Genomic DNA, 22,467 nt, shown 5'->3' on the forward strand with positions numbered 1-22,467 from the left:
TCCGTGCAGACGTCGCGTACGCGCTGTCCAGGATCAGAATTGTATGTATTTTTTAGCCGTACGGTGTTTTTTACGATTCGTACGGAAATGGTATTTCTGTACGAATCGTACTTGCTGGTTTGTACGGTGGAATTCCCGGGTACGAGTCGTACGGAGAAAACGCTCCGTACGACCATTTGTACCCGGGTTTTACAGGATCGGAATCGGCACCTAAGTGTTAAAACATAAATCAATATTCAGCAAACCAATACAATAGTAACCATATCCTCTGCTACCACGAAATACTGATCCAGCGCACAAGACAAAATTTACATATTCTCCTTATGTCACAGATTCTTATTCACAAAGGTTCATTCATTCATTCATGGGGCCCATAACACCAACACGCTTCTCATCCACACAAAACTCACTCAAATCTGTACACAGGAGAAAGGCTGCTGGACAACGTGGGTACCTTATTACCTATCAGGACTACTTTTACCTTATTACCTATCAGGACTACTTTTCTACTATTTATATATACATTCTATATACAGTCTTCAGAATCCGGACTTTATCATCAAGGCACTCCACTGTTTGGCCGATGGACCAACTAGTTGGACTGGTTGATGGTGAATTACAACCAGCTACCAGCTTTTCTGCTCCATCACTTGCTTAGTTGTTTGCCCCTCCCTCGGGTTCGCAGCACAGGAGGCTCTCTGCCTTACACTTCATGGGAAGCATTTCAACTCTCTGAATCACCCATCCCTGTCCCGTTCTCTTTTACCAAAAAGTGGGAGAACTGTTTTTCTTAAATTAGAAAAGTATTGGCATGTTGTGCCCCTCAAATCCCGCCCACTTCGACCACTCTACCACGGCAAAAAAAGATTCTCTTTTTAAGTTTTTAGGTCTGGTTTCTCAATGCTTTAAATAGGAAGGTACTGTCACGTACTAAGGACCTGCCCATGTTCAATTTTAAAGGGAGAGTCCTAACACTTCTCAGCACACAGGTCCAATGCGTTTAAAAGGAGAGTACTGGCACTACTGAGAAGCACACAGGTGCACTGTGATAGTGAGTATCTACAATTCACTTCACCTTTCCATTTCACGCACTGGTTACCAGCTCTGTTAAACATATGTATATCTGGTAGATATATGTAGAGTGGAGTGGGTTTATTCCAAAGGACTACTACAGCCTTGCCTCATGCTCACAATTGTGTATAATTCTGCCTTCTAAGGAGTGCTTGTAGTGCAGTGCACAATGCTCCGTTTCACATGTGAACCATGCACTAAATTATCAACCAGTGCTTACAGAAAATAATCTTATTTTGCATTTTTTAATGCAATAGGCTTTTGAATGTTAATGTAAGAACTAAAGTGCAAGCCAGTACGACCTCCGACTTTAATGTCACTACCATTACCTCCAGAACCATATTTCTCGTCCCTTTCCTTCCATTCTGCAGTGTGAGGCTCTGCCTCATTCCAGGCAACCCTCCCAAAACACTCCTCCTTTCATATTTTTCCTTTAAGAAAACTCAACCCTTTTAACCATAAAAGGAGAACGCTACTGGCAAGTTGTCCTGTTATATCTAAGCACCCTCTTCATTCCCAGTACTCCCAGAGCGGGAACATATGTATTGGGATAAGGAACGTGGAATCAGAGTGATGGAAAATTACTGGTAACCAATCCAAGCATTACGCCCTCGTCCTATTCTTTACTTGCTGCAGACATGCCAAAGCTACAAATGCCGTTATAAAAGTAAAAAGATACAATGCAGGATTCATAAAGCAACAAAACTTTCACCAAACTACAATGAATCTGTGTTTAACATGAACCTTTCCTTTCACAGTTTTCTCGTTGCACTCTTTGGGTCTCATTTATGGCATTTTGGCCAAGGGCAGCGTAGCCAGTCAGCCTGCTGCTCTGCCCCACACCAAAGTGAAAGGCCAGGAATGCACCGTATTAAAGCAATTCGGTGCATTCCTGTCCTTTCTGCCTGTGCTGGTGTCGTTTTGGCAGCCTAGCGCCAGAGTAGGCACCCTTGTACAATAGTGCAAGGGTGCTTCCATCGCAGGCAGGATTGTTTATGTGCAAGAATGGGCCCCTTCCTGCACAAAAAGAATTCAAAGAGGCATTTTCCTCTTTCTTTGTGTGCTGCAGGATGCAACACACATGGAAAGAGCAAAAAACGAGGAGAAATAAACATATTTCTCCTCATTATGCCTCACCTCGGGAGGCATAAGGATTTGGCGCTTCCCCAGGTGTACATCACTTTGTTAATCTGGGGCAGCGTCAAATTCCATGGATGTTGCATGGGAAAACTCACCGGAACGCCCATGGAAGCCTCCCAGGCTCAGAGTTGGGCGACACAGTGGTTTGCGCTGCATCGCCTTACTCATGATTTATGAGGCCACTCAAAGCCACGCAGGGTAGCTTTGCGTGGCTTTATTAGTCTTTATGAGAGCCCTGCGTCACGCATGTACCACCTTACGTGGTGAAAAAGTGACACAGGGCTCTCATAAATAAACCCCTTTGTTCCAAGCTGTAGTTCAGTACCTTGGACTAGTTTCAATCTATAATAGTTAACATTGGGCCTTGCCTAAGTTGCTGTCTGGTAAATATCTGTAACCCAGGCTTCTGCTTGGAGAAGCCACCATTCCTCTTGTGGATTGAGCCTGTACAGTACTTGGAAGCGCACATCCTGCTCGTGAGTAGGCAACAAAAATCACTTTCTTAATCCATCTTCCTAAGGTGGACAAGGAGGACTTAGAACCTACATTACCCTGTACAAAGTTGGATAAACAATGACACACTTTTCTTGAAAATTGCAGGCCTAGACAAATAAAGTTTGATGGCCCTGACTGTATCTAACAAATGTACAGAAACTGTATCTAACAAATGTACAGAAACTCTTGTGCTCTGAAACTGTCTCAGGAGTTAACACTGGACGAACTATCTCCTATGATCTGTGAAATTCTGTCTTAAACTTAGGTAAAAAAGTCGGAACCAGTCTCAACACAATACCATCTTCTCACACTCTGAGATAAGGGGGGGCACTCAATAAACCACTTAGTTCACCCAAACGTCTTTCAGTAGCCAACCACCAATAAAACAATCTTCAATTACAGAAATGTATTTGATACACTTTCTAATGGCTCAGAAACAGTTTTCTTCAAAGTATTCAAAACTTGATGCAAATCTCAAACTGGAAATATTTCTCTTATTTTGGGTCTTAAGATCTCAAACCCCTTTAAGAAAGCCTGGACGTCTACCTCTCAATTTCAAGAACGGAAACCCAAGGAGATCGGAAGGCTTTGATAGCTGTCATTGCCACCCATTATCAAAACTGCCCTCACGAATTGTAATATAGTCTCTGAAGGATAAAAAACAGGAGACACGCCTTTGCTCTACTTCCTGAAATGAGGCAGAGCCTTACACTGCTTTAAGTAAATACTGGAACAAGGAATCAGAGTATGGAAGATTACCAGTAAGTAATCGAAGCATTATTACCAATACCAACACGTTTAACACCACCACTATTAGGTCAGTAGCACAACTAGTCTTTTCTTTTTTTCTAACATAGTCAGGAAAGATTGTGAAAATAAGTGTGTAGCCTTTTTAAGTATATGATATTCCTGTGCCATGTTTTAAAACAAAATCTGTATTATGCATTTATCATTATTTCTAAGCAATGGATACAACATATGTTTGCAATCTGTTTGCTTCATTTGGCTCAAGCGTCTAAAATAAAGATGGCAACAAAATACATTTATTATGGAAACAACAACATGGATCTGCTCTGTTTTCCCCCCAGTGTGATCTGTACATGTTGTTTCGTAACTATACTGTTGCTGCCATTAATTGTCTAAGAGCTTGAGTGTCAGGTCCCTCATCTGGCCACTAGAGAAGACCCGACCGAAATCACAGGGGGTCTGTGTTGTCAAATTTAGGGTTCTTCACAACATTTGCTAGTGTGTGACAAGTGTCCTAGTGCACACCTTTTTAGGTCTGATTTCACAGAAAACAGTTGTTTTTTATATTGAGTTTTTCAACAAGAAAAAGGGTACATGCAGGCGGTGACATCACTCCTTGGGTTTATAGATAGCTGCGTGTTGGACAGACATCGTTTATGTGCGGTCACTCCCCGCCCCAGCGGTGCATTAGGCCATGGATGTTCAACGGTTGTAAAGTTGGTCAGGTTCTCTTTCCACATTGCATCCGTATCTGCAGCATAACACTACATAGGTGTGCTATTAAGCGGTCAATTTTATAGTGCATCAGTGCTCATCTCCATTACTATGAGGGTCCCTAAATACCAGGTTTGACTCTGCTAATGTTTTACTGCATCCCTCTCAGCCTAGCTATGGAAATGTCCTCAACAGTCACTCGTAGTACCATTGGGAGGTGCTCAGGTTACTCCTCTGTCCTTATACTTTGTGCATTTTGTGCAAGTGTACACTACCATACCACCCCGCGCCTCATGGAAGATTATTCCCTGGGGAGTCAGTTAGCGCTTAATCATCACAGCCCATGGATTCAAATCCTCTGGTAGCTTGCCATCTCATCTAACCCTTTTCCACAGCACAGTTGTATGCAAGTCCAGTTGTTAACAATTCTTTTAAATATACATAGAGTAGGCAGAGAAGTATTTCTTTCTTGACTTGTGCTATTGGCTGTTTGGTGTGTTATTCTGCCTTTTATTAAAAGTTTACATTGCAGTGCATGAGAGACGTTTTCACTTCTCAAAAGTGTTTCACCCCATATTAAATTTGTTATTTTGTAAATGTCATTTAATGCATATAAAAAGCAATGTTGTTCCGTTTTTTACTGCAGCAGGCTTTTCTTTTTTTCGGTCAGGACAGTAGAAATGTAGACCAAACCTTTTGACTCTGCCAATGCTTCTTTGCTCTCCTATCCAGACTAACAAGACTTCTGTTGCTGTGTGCTCACTTGCAGCCATATTGTTGTGCAAATAAACTTGTGACTCTCGCGGGGACATTTCATGATTTGCTTTAAGGCTAATTCACTTGTGAGGCAACTTCATGACCAATATCAATGTTGTGTAATACCTCCTGCGAATGTTCTGGATTCTTTAGGGGGTCCATATCATATCAAAATGCAAAAAATGCATTAATTGTGAGTATTTCTTGCTTAATGAGGGAGTGAAATTTGAGGGTAATTCTTGGCTTTTGTAGGAGCAACTTCATAGCTCGCACCAAGATAATGTCATACTGTGGGGCATATGTAGATAATTTCAGGGGGGGTGTTCAGTAGGTGTAATTGCATTGCTCATCTGTGGGCAAGTTCATGAATAATTTGAGTGACGTTTGGTGATTTATCCTCAAGTTTATTGCTGAACGTTTAGTTCATACCAAAACATATTTGTATAAGCTACACAACATAAACCGGACCTTTATTCAAAATTATAATTCATGTCCTATATCTGCGCATGTCTCAAGTGACTTTTGTTCTGGAGGCTCCAACTATCATCAGCCAGACATAAAGTTAAAGAGAAATAAAAGGCAGTATACTCGTTGACTTCAACCAATGGCGATCTTAATTATTAAAGGACTGTTTTCCATATTCCATAGTTGCACTCGGATATTTTCTGACTAAGCTGTGGATTTATGGGGACATTTTGTGGCAAATGATATGGGACATAATTTACTGTTCTCGTGGGAGAAAGTTTATGCTTCTTGTGGTACCAGATTGAGGGCTGATGAAAGTGTATGGCTAATGCATGGGAAAGATAGAATGGCCGATGTGAGGTTAGCTACATGGCTCTGATTTTTATTTTTTTACATTTATTTGTCATTTTTATGCAGTTTGTGTACTTTAATTGGTTTACAGATCAACCTGTAAACATCCATGAACATACTATAAAGCAATGGAAAGTGGAAACACAGTGCATCTGGTTTATGTCAGAATACCTTTCACAGAAATATTGTCTGACGTAAATATTCAAGTCTAAATATCACAAAAATCCATTAGGTGCAGATTTTATTATTTACTCCAATGAGGGGGGGGGGATTTCTTGAGCAATATTTAGAACACTTTTATTTCGTCAAACAATGTTAGAAATTGGATCTCTCTTCAGCAGAGATGTGCACCCTGTCCAAGTGGGGACCACCACCCTAGTCAGGGTAAGTCAGATGCACACCCTAAATTAACTTAGGCTCACCATCTGGTAGCTTGGCACAGAGCAGTCAGGCTTTCCTTAATAGGCAATGTGTAAGGTATTTGTGCAGCTCTTAAATTGCAGTAACTCAATGAAACCACCACAAAAAAAGACTCCATGCAGCTTTAGAAAAAAAATTATTTATCTGAGTAAAACAAGAGTAACACAACAAAAATCCAATAAGTAGAAGTTGAGATATGAATTTTTAAAGTTTAAATGTGAAAACAGTGTTTAGAAGTCACTAGTGATCACAGGGTTTTTTGAGGTTGCGAGTGACCAGAGCAGATTCAAAGTTCAGGGCGACCGCAATGAAGGGCAGACTGGCTACAAGACCTGCTTGGACTGGGCTTTTGTCGACATTGAGAGCCTACTGTGTCATCATTAAGCCGTGCACCAGAGGTCTCGCGTCGTCGTTGAGCTCCATTGAAGTAAATGCAATGCGTAATTTCTGAGCCACGCACAGTATTGTCATCGAGCTGCTCAGGCTGTGGTTCAAGTGAGATGGGTCCACTCCTTGTCCTCAGCAGGGCAGAGATCAGCAGGCAGCAGGGAAGCTCAGCAAGGCAGAGAAACAGTTCCTCAGAACAGTCAGTCACAGCAAAGTGGCAGTTCTTACAGCGCAGCAGTCTACTCCAGCAGAGTTCTTCCCAGGTCCAGTAATGTACTGATTTTGTAGGGTAACAGCTCAAGCACTTATACCTAATAGTGCTTTTGATGTAGGGGGGAATTCAAAGGAGTTCTCTGAAGTCCACAAGGATCCCTTTCAACCCAGTCCTTTCTGCCAATCTATCTGTGGGGGGTAATCAGCCCTTTGTGTGAGGACAGGCCACAACCTATTCAGATGTAAGTGTGAGCCACCTCTACCCCTTCTTGCCCAGAAAGGTTATCTCAATGCAGATGAATGCGGGTGAGTACCCTGTCACACACAGCTGTTCCTGTGTTTGTGGCTGTATAGGGGGTGCACAAAGTGTAGCTGTCAACCAGCCCAGTCGTGTACTGGAGACAGGCTGCAGGCACAGTGCCCCTTGAAACAGCAGGAACAGCTTCCTGGTGCCAGAAATGGCAGCTGAAACTGCCCCTCTTTCAGAAAAAACAAAACTTATGGGCTCATTTAAAGGGGGTAGTACGAGGACATTGGCAAAAATCTCTGTTTTGTCATGTCGACCCACCTCTTGGTTCCTCCAGTTAACTTAGAGTTGGGTGGTCTGCTTGCAGATATTGGAGCCTCAGCCTGTACCATCGTTAGAAGCACCTCCAGGACAGGTCAACCCCCAGGGAACCACCAGCTCTACGTCACAGATTACCCCACTTGTCATGGCAATCTCAAGCAGGAGATAGAGAAAAATGTTCCTGATGTGGTAGATGAAAACTCCTGGTACTTGAAAGACAATTTTTGTTTTGTTTTTATGAAGCAAAATACAATGTCAATCGACTCTGTGCATTTTTGCAGTACATGTTCCTTTTATATCAGATTGGGAACTGGAATTCGGTGAAAACATCTTTGGAGACGAACCCCTGTACATAGGGTTAGGATGTCTAAATAGGGTGGGTCAGTCACTGGGCATCTGGTAGAAGCAGAGTCTCTGCTTCCCCAGTGGCTTCGGCAGTCTACCACCTGAGGTCTAAATTACATGGCATCACAAATTCCCATGCCCTTAGACCCAACTCATATCTGTTTCAAGATTTCCCAATCCAGCTCAGTTGTACAGACTGTAGTAAGCGCACTGGGACTTAAACTGATTTCTGCCAATAAATGTGTGGTGAGATTTTTTTTAATTTGACATAGTGCGGGTGTGACTACAGCAGACACCTTTCTGCTCAAGCTAATTATTCCTTCAAGTTGTGATTGTCTATGGTGCCTAAAGCCTTGTTCCCATGCTTGGCTCTTGAAGGAAGACAGTTCTGATTAGCTTGCGTGGCAGTGAGAGTTTACATTTCTGTATCGGTTGAAGGTCGTCTGAATACTGTATCATGGCCTCAGAATCCTGCATCAGTGCAACTCCTTTGTTTCAAACTCCTTATAGAATCTACATTAGATCCCTGTATATGAAAACTTACATTTATGTCTTACCCCTACTTGTGCAGCCTATGCTCACATGGAGATGCTGAGGGATCCCATTGCTACCTTATTTCTGTGTCTCCCGGATAGATTTTTCTTTTCTTAATAATCATTTTCAGATTTATTGGTGTTTGGGTAGAATTAATTGGCCTGATTCACAAAGGGCCTCTGCACTCATGACGTAGGCCTCGCAGTCGCGTGGGAGTCTCTGCATTTGGAGGGAATCTCGGCAATAAGAACTCTCATTGCAGAGATACCTCGCCGAGGGCGGAGACTCCAACATGACTGCGGGGCCTCTCCCACGACTGCGGGGCCTCCATCACAAGTGCGGAGGTCCTTTATGAATCAGGTTCTAAGTCTTTAAGGCAAGAATTTCAATTGCAGAGCCTGCTGCAGTTCCTATCCTAAGACCTGCACACGGCCCTGTCAGTGCATTTCCACGCTTCCTGCAGCATGCCATACAATTCTAGCAGTGGGACCCCAGGCTGGCCTGCACTTGCTGTTCTTCATAATGAAAAATGTCCTAACTATCGTAACGGAAAGTTTCAATTCTATTAAGGACTCGGAGGCGAGGATTATGCTGTACTTTCTTCACTTTATTGAATAGCAGCCATTTGTAGTCATTCAAAACAAACCACTATTCCCAGGAACCATAGGGAATAATAAAGAACAATAGAGTGTCCCAGAGCCAGAGTGTCCATAATTGCACAAATCACAGGCCCCCAATGTGTAGGTAGTCCTTTGTCTCTGCTCAGCCCTCCACTTTCGTCGCTCGGTCAGCCACCGGACACCTCAAGAATCTTGTTTGCTGGAATTGCCTGGAAGGAGTAAGAGCATAGGATCAGCGACAGTAATGGCTAAGGATTACTTCTGCGGAAGGAAACATTTCAGCATGTAACCAACTGTCCAAGGAAGCAAATACAAAATGACTTTACTTACTCCAGTACGAGGGAGGGAGAACAGCAAGGAACTTGTACTCTGGGAGGGATAATCCTCGCCTCCGAGTCCTTAATAGAATTGAAACTTTCCGTTTCGATAGCTAGGAAATGTTTCATTCTGTGTCAGGACCGGAGGCGAGGATTATGCTTGTTTAAAGCTTACTCACCACCAAGTGAGCCATGTCAATAACCGGTTTGAAATAAAACCGTTTAAAAGTAGAGTCTGAAGACCAATCTAAAGCATTCAGAATCTCTTCCAGATGAGCTCCCAGGGTAAATGCTTTAGAGGCCATTGCTCCTCTCGCTGAATGTGCTCCAAACGCGCGCAGGTCGATCCCAGCCCCCTGCATGACCCATCGCACCCACCAAGCAATCGTGGGGGACGCCACAGCCTTATGAGGTTTTTTGAAAGAAATGAGCAATTGCCTCTCTCCCGGAAGCCGGAACTCCCCTGACATCTCCTCATAAGCCTTGAGGCAAGCCACAACGCACAACTTTGGAGAGTCTGGAAACGCCGGATACGAGATAGACCTGGTACCACACTTAGTACGTCTTGAAGTGGCGGTAAACCAACCACTCGTTGAATTCTCGCAAATTTATTACAGGCCGCTTTCCCCCGTCCGGTTTGTCCACCAAGAAGAGGTTGCTGACAAACCCGTGAGGATGAAGAGAAGTCAGAGCAATAGCGTCTTTGTCTATGAGAGAACGCACCTCTTGGTCGACCAACGCCGAGTCCGCGGCGGAGAAGCAAAGCGGACGGGTAGGTACGGACTGCGCCGGAGACCCGAAGAATTCTATGTGAAAACCCTGCACCGTCTGCAGGACCCACGCGTCCCCGGTGATGGAACTCCAGGTCGGGAAAAAACGCGCCAGCCAGCCCCCCACTTTTAGAAGGGAAGAAGGGAGAACACTCACCGGAAGAACTGGAGACGCCACCTCCTCTGCCTCCTCTGTTTCTGCCTCTTCTGCCACGGGTGGGATAAAAGTTGCCAAAGTGGGCCTGGTCTTGATACTGCCCGCTAGCGGAGCCTTGTACCCTGTTCTGGCTGGGCTGGCCGAATGAGCGGCCCCTTCCTCGTCCGGCCCCTCGGAAAACCCAGGGGCGAAACACCTTCCTGATAGTGGACTGCGCCTGGTCTAGGGAGGTAAAGGTGTTAACAAACCTCCCTAGTTCCTTAATGAAAGGTTCGCCAAAAAGGCCCCCCTGTGCCACGGCTCCTGCCTCCTAATTGGCCAGGTTCCCCAACTTAGGGTCTACCTTGATTAGAAGGGACCTACGCCGTTCCGTGGATATAGCACAGTTTGCATTACCCAGGAACACAACCACCCGCTGAGCCCAGCAGGAGAGATGGTCTGGAGAAATGAGGGACCCAGAAGCCTTTTCTTCCTCTGCCATGTCTAAGATTTTAGTAGCCGGGCCCAGAATATCCAGGAGTTTATCCTGGCAAGCCCGCCAGGACCTATCAATACCTTTTTTAGGGTCTTTTATAAACTTCTGGAGGAAGGTGGCAATCCTCTGGTCAATGTCAGGTGTAGCGGCCACCTTCCCCTCCAGCGAGGGACGAGGACACTCCGCCCTCAAACAATTCCGAGTCGCCGGTTCAAGCGGGCGGCGAATACGACTGGCCACATACTGAGCGACCTTCTCCAAAGGGGGCCCAGTCCGAGGAACGAGGATGTAGTACGTCATCGGGATCCAGCATGTCCGCACAAAGGTTTTGTGCACCCAAAGGAGGACCCGGGCGTGTCGGGCGCCAAGGCCGCGAGGGCCCTGCAGCATGCTCATCATCCCCCTGGTCATCATCCCCGACAGGAACCGGGGCGACGCAGGAGCAGATGGGATAGCAGGGGAAACCAACTGAGGGACAGTACTGGCAAGAAAAGCCTGCTTGAGGCGGTCAAAAGCGTCATTGTCTACACCAGCCGGCTTGGTGCGCTTCGCCGGATGCTGAGGATCCGCAGGGGGGTCAGTAGAAGGGGAGGTAGGTAACCCCTGGGAAGCTTTAGCAAGGCAATCGCAGGCCTGATCAATTTTACGCACCAATCGCTGCTCAAGAGGAGTTATAGCCTGTTCTACTGCTTTGAGGATGGACGCATCACAGCATTGTACAAATCATCGTCCCATTGAAGGGCCGCCATAGGATCCTGCTCCCACTGGTCATCCTCGAAACCATCCTCCTGGTATTCCATTGTACCAACAACCCAGAGAGGTGAAGCAATGGGAAGGTGAGGGAGTATACCTCAACTAATACGGGGGGCTGGGTGACAGCCTAATGAAATGGGCTAAATGGCAAACTCAGAGGCGCAGCCCTAGGACCCCAACAGCCCTGGTGCCTAAGGAATATAAGGGCAGCCTGCAGTAAATGGGTCTTTAGCAGCTTTCAACTGCAATACCGACCCCTCCAGAGGAGCGTTTTTGGCCTAAAAATACAGACCCCCACTAGTGCAGAACAAAGCAATCACTGCCTAACGGCAGGCACAAGCCTGTAATAACAGGCGTTCTGGGGGCGTTAGAAAATGTGAGCAAATATCAAGTTCTGCACCAAGAAAGGGATAATTCCCTTTAGCGGGCCGACCCAGGTCAGGGGTGTCACTGCAGGCAGGGAAGACCAGGCTGATGCGGCGGCAGTACTCCGGGTTCCGACGCGATGTCTGGAATGAGCGGAATCCGGAGCACGCATGCCTCGTCAAGCGCGCGGCCCAGGTGCCCTCTAGCGAGGCAGCGCCTTCACCGCGGGTCGCCGGCACCAGAAGTCCCGGCCGCTAAGGAGCTCCAACGCTCCCACGGCCACACGCGAGTCGCCGAGTAGCGGCGGGCTCGCTACGAAGTCCACAAAGGAACAGCAACAAAAGCTGAACAAAACCGAGGAAATAAGCGGCGAGCACGCCAAAGCGACTGCGCGCGCCACCCGAGACAGCCGTGAAGGAAACGGCTCAAACCTTAACGCACCATCGGCAAAACCACAATTCAAATATCAGCACGGCAAACATACAAAAAGCGCTGCAACAAAGCCATAATCAAAATTAAAATAAGTAAATAGGCAGATTACAACGCAATTATTAAAGGTTAAAACGCAAACTACAAAGAGAAACAAATGTGGGACTTATCTTGGCTGCAAGCAGCGAAGAAATAGGAGGGCTGAGCAGAGACAAAGGACTACCTACACATTGGGGGCCTGTGATTGGTGCAATTATAGACACTCTGGCTCTGGGACACTCTATTGTTCTTTATTATTCCCTATGGTTCATGGGAATAGTGGTTTGTTTTGAATGACTACAAATGGCTGCTATTCAATAAAGTGCAGAAAGTAGAGCATAATCCTCACCTCCGGTCCTGACATAGAATTCCTTGTGGTGAACCAGAAGCTAAAAATAAGCACTGGAAAATGTGTTCAGGCCAGCTCCACAGTTTAAAGAGTGAGTGTAGGGAATGAATCTAACCCTCTTTTGCTGGATTTGGGAAAGGCTTGCCTACAAGAAAATGGTATGCTTTTATTCAACACTGTTTGCCAGACTGGATAGCTGATGATCTCTTCATCCACGTTCCCCTAAAAGCAGCCTTTTCTCCTCAATTTCCGGGGGTTTCCCTGCTTCCCATATGTCCGGTCCAGCACTGAGAATCCCCTTTCCATTACCAGCTGTTGATTACTAGCGTGCGAGCTGCCGCAGGTTTATTTCATCTCCATATTCACATCTCCATTGTGGTGAGAGTTGATTAATGTTCTCAAATTGAGGAGCTTAAAGGTCAATCATATTCATGCAGATGCGCCGGGAGCTGATCCTGCGCGGGCATTCATTAGGATAGATGAAGCCGCTAGTTTAGTAGCTGCACACCACGCAGGTACCCAATGAATATCTGGCCTCATCATGGCGGCGCGGCGCCCTCACGCTTCAGCGCTCGCTTTGCATTCGTTTAGGGAACAAAAGAAAAGGAGACATGAGGAAAGATAATTCAGATTAAAAAGTAAGCAGTAGCTTCTTTGTGGCAACCCACATCAGCCTCCTCAATAATCAGCAAAAAAAAAAACAAGCAGACGTCATCAAAGAATAGAACATTCTAGAATGCCCTCTGCTTTGTAAGAAGTGCAGGACTGCCTAAAGAAAACTATGGGGGTCATTACGATGTCGGGCGGATCGCCACCACCCGACTGGCGGTGGCGATCCGCCCGACATATTTCCCCGCCTGCCCTCCATTTACCCCCTGCCGCATTACAATGGCGGGGAAGGACAGCGGCGGACGGAAAGACCGTCTGCCGCATTTCCGCAGGCAGGCAATCGTTCCGATTGCCTGCTGTGCGGTCCTAGGCCATAATATGGTGGCGGTGCTTAGCAGGCACCGCCCGCCATATTATGATGTGTGGGGATTTGGACCTTTCCATGGCGGCGATGCTGCCATAGGAAGACATGCGGTCTTTGGCTGTGGGGGCTTTCACAAGCGGTGCCTGTCACGTTGTGCATGCCAATGCACAACATGCATATTTGACATTGTGGCATGTGCTGCTTACAGCACCGCCCGCCACAATGTTTAATATGCGGGATGCAACTGCCAGGGTGGCGGCCACATCCTAATGGGCACAGCGTGACCGCCGCACCTCTGGTGGTCGGTCCCGTTAACCGTTACTGTGTCCGCCCGCCATCGTAATGGGCCCCTATGTTTTTCTCTACATTGAATGGCCATTTAATTGATTTCCTAAATTGCACTCAAGTAGTCTCCCGCTTTGAAAATACTGCCTCTCCTTAGTCAGTAATTTATCTTCATAATGATTTGCTCCATTAGCTCTGAGTTATGGACTTCTCAACCTCCAGCCATCCTGCCACCACAGGTTAATCACCCCACCCTGCTTCCTCAGCTAAAATGCCCTTGATTGGCACCGGCTAAAAGAAATCAAGAGTCCCATTTATTATGGGGACATGCTTTACAGTCTAACTGCTCCTGTGGTTTCAAGGCCGTCCCTGCAGTGTATCTGGCTAGACTCTCTTGGCATGCCTTGTGCTGTCAACGTGAGGGTCCGGTGTGTGGCTCTCAAGTTTCTTCTCATCAATAACTGCCTAAAGTAGCTCCCCCCACACACATGCAAGCTCTTGGAGCAAATGTAATTGAACTCACTGCTGTTCCATCACTCTGTGACAGCACCGCTCAAATACTTATTGCTGACGTCACTTGCTACACCTTTCACCTCGGGATCAGACCTCTGGCGGGCTCCGTTATAGAGTTACACTGCTTCACGCACTTACAAGCTTTGTGGCCCCTGGCGCGCCACTTGGTATAAATATTGTTTTCATACGTTTTTTCAAAAGATGGGTTTTGTGCAGGGTCGTACTATCTGAAGGGCATCCAGGCAGTGCCCGACAGGCTGCTCTGACAGGCCAGTGTGTGGGCCAGTGTTTCTGGCTGTGCGGGGCCCTCTTCTGTGGTCTGCTGGGCCGATTCTTGACTGTTGATGCCCCTGATACTGAAACAAACATTTCCTGCAGCACGCTCAGATCCATGCAGTCTTGCACACCTTGCAAAATTCAAACAGCATGCGTTTTTTACATGTTCAAAACTGCCACAATTTTCAAATATGAAAAATACATTTTTAGTATTTTAATTCACTAACTGGGGCCACTTTTATTTTGGTTCTCGGGCCCGTTTTCTCTCTCAGTACGACCCTGGTTTTGCGCACAAATTGTCTCATGTGCCTTGACTTCAGTTCTACGAGATAAAGGCAGTGCTTAATTTGTAAAAAATGTAATGCCAGCCAGGGCCCTTCTTGGAAGGCCACAGCAGCCTTCGCCACGCAGTCCTCCTGCCAGTGCTGCCAATGACAATACCAACATAACACCTTACCATAAGACTCCTACACGTGTGACAATTCAGACTATTTTAGGCCACTCAAAGCTATAATCATGTCGTTAGAGGTTGGTGTTATTCATTTTCAATGCTATTTGACTTAAAAAACACGGCTGCTCATCTCAGTATAAGGATTAAATGACATGTCTTGTCTTTACTCTATGTAATATACTGGGTGCATACATTGAGTTCAACAACAGATATGAGGTAGCTGAGTGATCAAGTACAACGTCTATAAATGCACATTCGGCATAAAAGGACAATGAGAGAGATGAATGAATGATGTATCTTCACTTAAGAAAAATAGGATCGATGCTATAGGGGGACATGCATTTTGCTCAAACGCTATTTGATCCCAGCCCCTAGGTCCAGAACAGGATCACGCCCCGTTGTGACAGACATAGTGTATTTTTTGCATAGCATGTGATTTAAGTCAATTACAACGAACGAATCCCTTTAATTTCCCCGTCTCCCAATTAAAAACCTTTGGGAGCAGTTCCCCTACATCCTCACACTTAGCACCAAATTCACCTTCAGTGCTCCAAGCCTGTTCATACTATTAGGGCCTAACAGAATGCCCAGTTCTCCTCCATTCCTCTGGCTCATAGGTACTCGCAATCACTTTGTCAGGGGACAAACATTATGGCTCTGGATTGTGACTGCGGGCCTTATTAATGTGGATGGGAGCGGCTGGCTGGACATAAAAAAATGCATCGGGACTATGAATAACGGGGCATATTTTTGGGACTTTCTTCCACAGCACCCTCCTCTAAGTCAAGCCTCTAGTCATGTAATGACATATAGATCTGAGCAAACGTTGAGTTTGTCAGTTGTGTTTAGATGGTCATATTGTATCTTGGTTTACATCCCTTTTCCACCTCCTAGAGTTAGCTTTGAGACCTAGCTGTCACTACCCTCTGTGAGTCAAGTGTACAAAGTGAGTGCCTTAGCTGTCCAATTGGGACATCAATGCTAAACAACAGTTTCCACTGCAAATGCTGACAGTAACCACCTACTGCTCCAGGAACCAGAGAGAAGTCCTCACATTTCCCTTCTCCCTTTTTATATCCTTATTTGAAAACAATGGGAGTACTCCAACCAAGGGTTTGATTAGGTTAGTGTTATTAAAAAATCTTGACTTGGCAACAACAACATGGGCAATTTACTGGGATAAGCAGACATCACCACTACAACTCCACTACTTGATGTGGTTCTGCTGGTAGATTTTAGACATGGTTCTAGAAGACTTGACTTGTAATTCTAGCATGACCACTGTGTGACAATATGTTTAAGAAACAATTAATGGGCGGAATGCTGGACAATACAAGCATTCACCCCCAGTCACAAGGATCTGGGTCAAATCCATAATTTGCTCACCACACCACCCCAGTTTGGACCCAGCCATATGCAAATCAATCTTGACCCTGTTCCTTATGGGAACAGTCCAGACCAAACTGCCAAGCCAGGTCCTCCCTGGACCGGAAACAAGCATCCTGGGATCGGTTTCAGGGCATCACCCTTCTTCAGCAAGGCTAGCTTGAATCCAGAGGTGTAGTGAGCACGGGACCCATGTCTGGGCATACCCTTCCCACTTAGGGTGACATATGCAAAAGAAACAATTGATGGACGGAATGCTGGACAATGCAAACATTCACCCCCAGTCACAAGGATCTGGGTTAAATCCATCATTCATTTTTTTTTTGTTTGTTTTTGCGGGTATGCCCAGACGTGGGTCCCAGGCTCACTGTGCCACTGGAATCAAGCTATCCTGGCTGATGAGGGCTAAAAGCCCGAAACCGGTCCTAGGATGCTTGTTTCCGGTCCAGGGAGGACCTGGCTTGGCAGTTCGGGCTGGACTGTTCCCATGAGGCACAGGGTCAAGGCTGATTTGCATATGGCCAGGTCTAAACTGGGGTGGCATGGTGAGCAATAGAATTATGGATTTACCCCAGATCTCTTGACTGGGGGTGGATGTTTTGATTTGTTCAGAATTCCATCCTTCAATTGTGTGTCTTTTACTTTCTCGCCCTAAGTGTGCCGGGTATGCCCAGACGTGGGTCCCAGGCTCACTGTGCCACTGGAATCAAGCTATCCTGGCTGATGAGGGCTGAAAGCCCGAAACCGGTCCTAGGATGCTCGTTTCCGGTCCAGGGAGGACCTGGCTTGGCAGTTCGGGCTGGACTGTTCCCATGAGGCACAGGGTCAAGGCTGATTTGCATATGGCCAGGTCTAAACTGGGGTGGCATGGTGAGCAATAGCATTATGGATTTACCCCAGATCTCTTGACTGGGGGTGGATGTTTTGATTTGTTCAGAATTCCATCCTTCAATTGTGTGTCTTTTACTTTCTCGCCCTAAGTGTGCCGGGTATGCCCAGACGTGGGTCCCAGGCTCACTGTGCCACTGGAATCAAGCTATCCTGGCTGATGAGGGCTGAAAGCCTGAAACCGGTCCTAGGATGCTTGTTTCCGGTCCAGGGAGGACCTGGCTTGGCAGTTCGGGCTGGATTGTTCCCATGAGGCACAGGGTCAAGGCTGATTTGCATATGGCTAGGTCTAAACTGGGGTGGCATGGTGAGCAATAGAATTATGGATTTAACCCAGATCTCTTGACTGGGGGTGGATGTTTTGATTTGCTCTGCATTCCATCCTTCAATTGTGTGTCTTTTACTTTCTCGCCCTAAGTGTGCCGGGTATGCCCAGACTTGTGTCCCGGGCTCACTGTGCCACTGGAATCAAGCTTACCTGGCTGATGAGGGCTGAAAGCCTGAAACCGGCCCTAGGATGCATGTTTCCGGTCCAGGGAGAACCTGGCTTGGCAGTTCGGGCTGGACTGTTCCCATGAGGCACAGGGTCAAGGCTGATTTGCATATGGCTAGGTCTAAACTGGGGTGGCATGGTGAGCAATAGAATTATGGATTTAACCCAGATCTCTTGACTGGGGGTGGATGTTTTGATTTGTTCAGCATTCCATCCTTCAATTGTGTGTCTTTTACTTTCTCGCCCTAAGTGTGCCGGGTATGCCCAGACGTGTGTCCCGGGCTCACTGTGCCACTGGAATCAAGCTTACCTGGCTGATGAGGGCTGAAAGCCTGAAACCGGCCCTAGGATGCTTGTTTCCGGTCCAGGGAGGACCTGGCTCGGCAGTTCGGGCTGGACTGTTCCCATGAGGCACAGGGTCAAGGCTGACTTGCATATGGCTAGGTCTAAACTGGGGTGGCATGGTGAGCGAAATAATGATGGATTTACCCCAGATCTCTTGACTGGGGGTGGATGTTTAGATTTGTTCAGCATTCCGTCCATCAATTGTGTGTCTTTTGACAAAATGTTTATACTAAACAGTGTATTGAAAAAATCCGGTCTGAGCCACCAACACAATGTCATTTAAGTGGGGGGCGGCAGTCTCTGGGCCTAACTCTTGGATCCACCCCAATTCGCTCACTGAGTTTGTTCCTGTCAACTGTGTTCAAAACATGAGTCTTGTTTCCAGGGTCAGTACATAGATTACAATAAATCCATTCGTAGTAATGTGTTATTTACATCACTTTGAATTGATATTGCGTGCTTTATAAAATATTTTCAATATTTTGTCTTAACCCCTTCGGTGCTCATGACGGAATGGTTCCGTCATGACCCACGGTTGAGCTGTGCTCATGACGGAACCATTCCGTCATGACCACGCCCGCGCAAGATTCCGTCAGCACAGCGGCGGAATCTGCGCAGCATCGAAGGGGTTAAATTCTGTACCTGCTTCATTATGCTCAAGACAGAACAATGTGGAATGGTTAATATTTCAACACATCTGTGGTGGAAACTAAGGGGCAGATTTACAAGCCCCTTGCGCCACTTTTGCGTCACTTTTAACATGGGAAAAGTGACGTAAAAGTGGCGCAAGGGGTTTGTTAATCTGCCCCTAAATTCTTACATCAGACAGTTGTATTTTCCTGTTATACTGACAGGAAAACATGTCAAATCCAGGCTATATCATACCCCTACGACTGGTCATTAACTGAATTGGACTAATGTGTGGCTGAAGGTTCAGGTCAGACCCCGTCTATTTTGTTACTTATTTGCCATAGTTCACATTCCTACAGGGCTGGAAAGCAGGAGGATCAAACCTGACCTCGGTTCCGGAAGCTCTTTCTGCTCCGTATCTGAAATCCAGCCGACCCAGTAAAATTACTGAGTCTGACCTTGTGTCATTTTCTGGCACCAGGACACAATCCGTACAGTACAACAACCAGCAAGCAGCCAGGGGGCTTTCTTATTTACACTTCCATCTGGGTCCAAGGCAAAGGCCTGAATTAAAGGGTCATCAACTTTCTCTTGTTCGAATAGCAGCAGGTTGGGGGCCACCTGGAGCCTAACACCTAGACTCCAATGCAATGGAAGGCAACAATGCACACAGCGTACTTATCACTTTACAAGTACTTTAGAGAACGTATGACTTGAAGTCAGGCTTCTGACTTTGTTCAACACCCCATTTAAGAAATGTGCATTATCTGTAAGAATGCAAGATTTATCTCTATGTACAAGTAATTACACAAATAATGATATAAATGGTACCCACTGATTTATTTATCATTTAAATCTTTTATAGCACTACTTATTCCAGTCTAGGGTGTCACGGTGCTTTACATCACAAATAGAGACATAATAAATCATACAAGTGTGTAAATAAATGTTCAGGAAATGTTACATCAAACAATGAGGGTTACAAGTTGTAGGACTCACAAATTGTCCATACTTGTAAACATTATAATCCTCTCATAATTGCTGGGCACACAAAGATCTCAGCAGTAAGTGTCTTAACCCTGTAAGATATTTTAAAATGCTGTATCTTTGTGACCAATTAGGTAAGCTAGAACAGATTTACTGTCACCTTTGTCCTTGTTGCCAATTTCTTTACAGCAGATTTTTTTAAAATAAATGTTTAAGTTGATTGTCAGGCTCTGCTCCCTGTGACACCACCCCCTTTCCACTGCCACTCCTTTGCCTTTTAGCCAGGGTTTTAAGAGGATTCAAAAAACTTGGGGGGGGTCTCTCAAAGGGGTGTGGCCAATGTAATTAAGGGTGTGGCTTAAAAACGCATAAGCTAAAAATCTGTGCTTAGCATAGTGTGCCGCCCTACTGGTATTGTGCTGCTTCTGTCATTGCCTCCAGATATATAATACAAGTAACTTTACACCAACAATAAGCCAGTAGTATTGGCTTTGTCGATTGTTGTTAGTTGCGTAAGATAAATAAGCAGAAACTATGGCTTCATTGTAGAGAATATTGAAAATGATTCAGTTTTGAAATGATGATACTGTGAAAAAACTATAACGAGTCTCTTCAAAGTTACCTCAAAGGCAGTGAAGGATGGTACTGCTGCGGAGCTAATTTTTGTTTTCACCCTTAACGAAAGGGCAAAAATAGAACGCCCAATAGGCACTCGTCTCAGCACCTGCTTTTTAGAACTGCCAGTGCTGAGTACCAGCAGGACCCGTTCCACTTTAAGCCCTTCGTAGAATTGGCTCATATTTCCAGATTGCCAGCTGCTCCATAGTAAAGAGTGACAGAAAGCCACTGTTTATCGAGGCCTGCCTGAAATGCTCTATCAGGCCACAAGCAGCCCGCAGGCAGTAGACATTAACTGTCCCTGCTGTAGCCTGTAGCTAAACACAGATTACCTGTTTTTAGTTATATATAACCCAGGTATCCTCCCTTTCCCCTAAATATAAACTTGAACTTACCATGACCAAGTAGATAAACTGTGTGCCTATTGTACCCATCCAGGTCAAGATCTTATGCACAAGTTTTATCTGCAAATTATTCCACAAGTATAATTTCTGACACTACAGTCTGTGGCAACCCTGAAATAGCACCCATCTTGAAGGTTACTCATCCAGTAGTTATTGTGCACCTGTGAGATTTTTTGCACTTGGTAAGTGCCTAAAGTAGATTGTCTTCATCTGAGTTGCGCCAAATCTTTATCAATCCACTGAACACTCCTCCCTCCCCAATTCATATTGCTAAAGATTTGGTTAGAGTTACAACAGAGGTAGCACATTCAACTTGTATCTTTATTATTTATATATTGTTTGCCACTCACTACCATTTTTTAAATTCAGACCTGATCATGCTACTTTTCCTGCTGATACCATGGCTGTTTTTTCATCTTTTTTAGGTCGAGCCTAATCAGCGCGCAAGCACTGCTTAGGATCTGACATTTTGGAATCGGTCTGTACTTTTGGAAAACTCGTGCATGTACTGCACTGTTTCCAATGAGTACTCGTGCATGTAAGGCATCTAGCTTGCGGGAGCGAGCAGCTTTGCCATCTGTTTCCAATCATCGCGCCCGCGCTTGTTAATTGGAAACAGATGTCGCTGCAAGGTAGATGCCGTACATGCACGAGTGCTTTCACTTTCTTGCTGGCTCTTTGCTCCTTCCTGCTGATGGCTCCTCCCTCCTGTCGCCTCCCCTATTCTCACTCCTGTTCTTACATCTGGCCTACTCTCACTCCTCACAACCCGCAGAGCCTTCTCCCACCCTCCCCATCAAACCTGGGCTCTCAGACTCCATCTTGTAAGTGACGTCAGAAAACATTGTGACAATGAGTACTCATGCATGTAAGGCATCTACCTTGCGGGGGCAAGCAGCTTCACCATCTGTTTCCAATTATCGCGCCCGCGCTTATTAATTGGAAACAGATGGCGCTGCAAAATAGATGCTGTACATGCACGAGTGCTTTCACTTTCTTGCTTCGTCCTTCTAATGGCTCCTCCCTTCTGTCGCCTCCCCGATTCTCACTCCTGTTCTTACATGTGGCCTACTGTCACACCTCACAAACCGCTGAGCCTTCTCCAAACTGATCCAGCGGATTACCAACTTAGGTTACTCACACACCATATACTCACCTGGGCCCATATACATGCTTACAAAATAAGCTAGTAGTATCGCCTGAGCCAATATTGGTTTTACCTACAAGATTTTGTTATCTTTACCCAAATCTTACCAATCCAATCTCCTTGACAATAAATTTCCTCTGGTCAATGAATCTAGCAGCTAGTAGAGTAGGCAGAAATAACATTCAAGGGTTTCTCCAATGATCACAGACTCAAAGAGTTTTAAAAGTTTTATCTAATCAAAATTTTGTGAGTCAAAGATCAAATACATGTCAACATCGGGTTCATGTCAGGAAGAAATCAAGTTAGTTCAATATAAGTCTCATTAAAGTACTGTAATGACAGTACCTGAAGAGGGAGAAAACAGAGAGCAGGTACAAGGACAGATTTCACAGAATTATGTTTACCTAAGATTGTTAGATGAACCCAACTCCTTGAAGATGAGTCAGGTGTAGTCCACCAGGACAGGTGGATGACAAGAATCAGGACAGGTTCAGGCCGGGAAGGTGACCTCTTCTAAGTGCAACACCAGGGTCGCACCCCTCTCTGGCACTACTCTCCTCGATTTTCTTCTGTGACTCCCCTTCTAGATG

Source organism: Triturus cristatus, chromosome 4_1 (genome assembly GCF_964204655.1).
Source record: "Triturus cristatus chromosome 4_1, aTriCri1.1, whole genome shotgun sequence".
NCBI lineage: Eukaryota > Metazoa > Chordata > Amphibia > Caudata > Salamandridae > Triturus > Triturus cristatus.